The sequence below is a fragment of the Halyomorpha halys genome, unplaced genomic scaffold (assembly GCF_000696795.3).
Source record: "Halyomorpha halys isolate HHAL.00 unplaced genomic scaffold, Hhal_1.1 Scaffold383.1, whole genome shotgun sequence".
NCBI classification, from domain to species: Eukaryota; Metazoa; Arthropoda; class Insecta; order Hemiptera; family Pentatomidae; genus Halyomorpha; species Halyomorpha halys.
This window is the reverse complement of record NW_027105458.1, coordinates 243203-244953: the sequence shown is the minus strand read 5'-3', so window position 1 is coordinate 244953 and position 1751 is coordinate 243203. Positions and strand designations below refer to the sequence as shown.

General features: G+C 27.8%; 1 protein-coding gene across 2 annotated transcripts in view; it reads left to right on the top strand.

Annotated features, from left to right (window-relative positions):
• Cdep (Chondrocyte-derived ezrin-like domain containing protein) overlaps positions 1-1751 on the top strand; it is a 222933-nt gene that overhangs the window by 141034 nt on the left and 80148 nt on the right. For both annotated transcript variants that reach the window (XM_067051436.1, XM_067051432.1), the window contains exon 4: positions 1017-1055. The gene's annotated coding sequence lies outside the window, so the exon portion shown is untranslated. The remainder of the gene's footprint in view (positions 1-1016; positions 1056-1751) is intronic.

The window sequence follows — 1751 nt, the reverse complement described above, 5'->3', positions numbered from 1 at the left end:
CTCCCCAAAAAAAAAGATTTTTTATATTTAACTGGAGAAAAAAATATATAAGTATGAATTTCTTAGCTGATTGTATGTCCTCACATACTTAGTTACTGATAAATTATTAGGAGTCTTTCTGGCATACCATCTGAATTTTAGAGTTCTCGTACATCTGACATTTTGCGTCAGGCTTAGTAGTGGTTATAGCATAACGATCGCCTCAACCTGATTGAAAGACCACGTTTGATACATTTTAAAAATGTTTTTCAATATTGTTTTTAAATATCAAATACATTTGGAATTATATAAATACTTGAATACAATCTTGTGCTAAATCGTTCATTTATGTGCACTTCAGATTACATAACATGTAATATTTTCGGAATACATATTTTTTTGTAAAAGTGATGTTTTATTCACTACACTTTTCTTTTTTTTATTCAAGAGGCTATTCAACAATTTTTAGAGAAACCCTCGTGCTGAATATTTGAAAACGTTTTAGAACCGTTGCTCTAAATGTCCCTACTCTTTCTGTACTAGTCTTTTTCCTTATCTCATTTGTCATGAATTGAAAATTATAAATAAGTAAAATTTTAATTCATGTAAACACGCTCCACCAGTAGAGTGGTCCCTCCCCTTTCTTATATCCCCCGGCCGTCGGCTCCCAGGCCTATAGTTTAACCCCCGCCTTTAGCGGACCTTCCTTACAATGCCATGTGGCAATATAGGGGTATTTGTTTGTTTATATTTAGATTTGGTCTTAAAATTAAGTCTGCGTATATTGTGACTAGCTTGTAAATAAACATAAAAGGTTAGGGGAAAAAAATCATTTAAATTCGATTACGAACTTAAATTATTAATTTTTTTTTATAGAAAAATATTGAAATATTTTTTTAAATTTAGAAAAAAATATACAATAGATACATCATTACATTTTAATGAAACCATCGATAAGAGGTAGCCAGTAAACGTTTCAATTGTATTTCCTATATTTTTATTTGTTTATTAACTGTACATTTTTCCTTTGTTTTCAGGTATTCCAGTATCTGCGTTGAGCTACGATTAAAAGAAAGGTAATATTTTTAATATATACTTTTACTTGTAAAAGTTTCAATTATTTAATAATTAGTCTAGTTTAGCGTATTAAGTTATAGAAAAGAAATATTGCCCAGTAAAAAAAGTATGATTTAATAATGGGATTTAAAATGTTTGTCACGTATGATCTGAAATATATTACTCATCATATACTTCTTTTAAATATATTCTGTATTTACGCACTTGAAAATACGTTTAAATGAAAAAGAACATTGTTAATACTGAAGTATAAATTCGGTCCAGGCAGTGGTAAAAAAAAAACAAAAAAAAACTTCATCTTGCATGATGACAGTGACCACTTTTTCCTCAAACTCTAAATATATAAATATAACTTAAATATGTTGAGTTTATATAGTATTAGGAAAATATACTTTCTTCAACTGATTTATTATTTATTTAATGATCTTACTTTAAATTTAAATGGAACCCTTTATTTATGCTGAAAGTAAAAGTGACTGTTGACATAGTAACCATCGAAACACATAAACATTTGTTTAGAAATTCTGTTTTTTGATGCGTTTTTCATATCTCATAGTATCGTTAATTTGTAATTAAGTTAATTGTAGATTGTATTAATTCTCTTAAATAAAATAAATAAATAGAGGTATGAAAAATTCAGAACATCGAAGTATATATCAGATATCAGGGTAATACTTGTTAGAGCTCGTGTGACC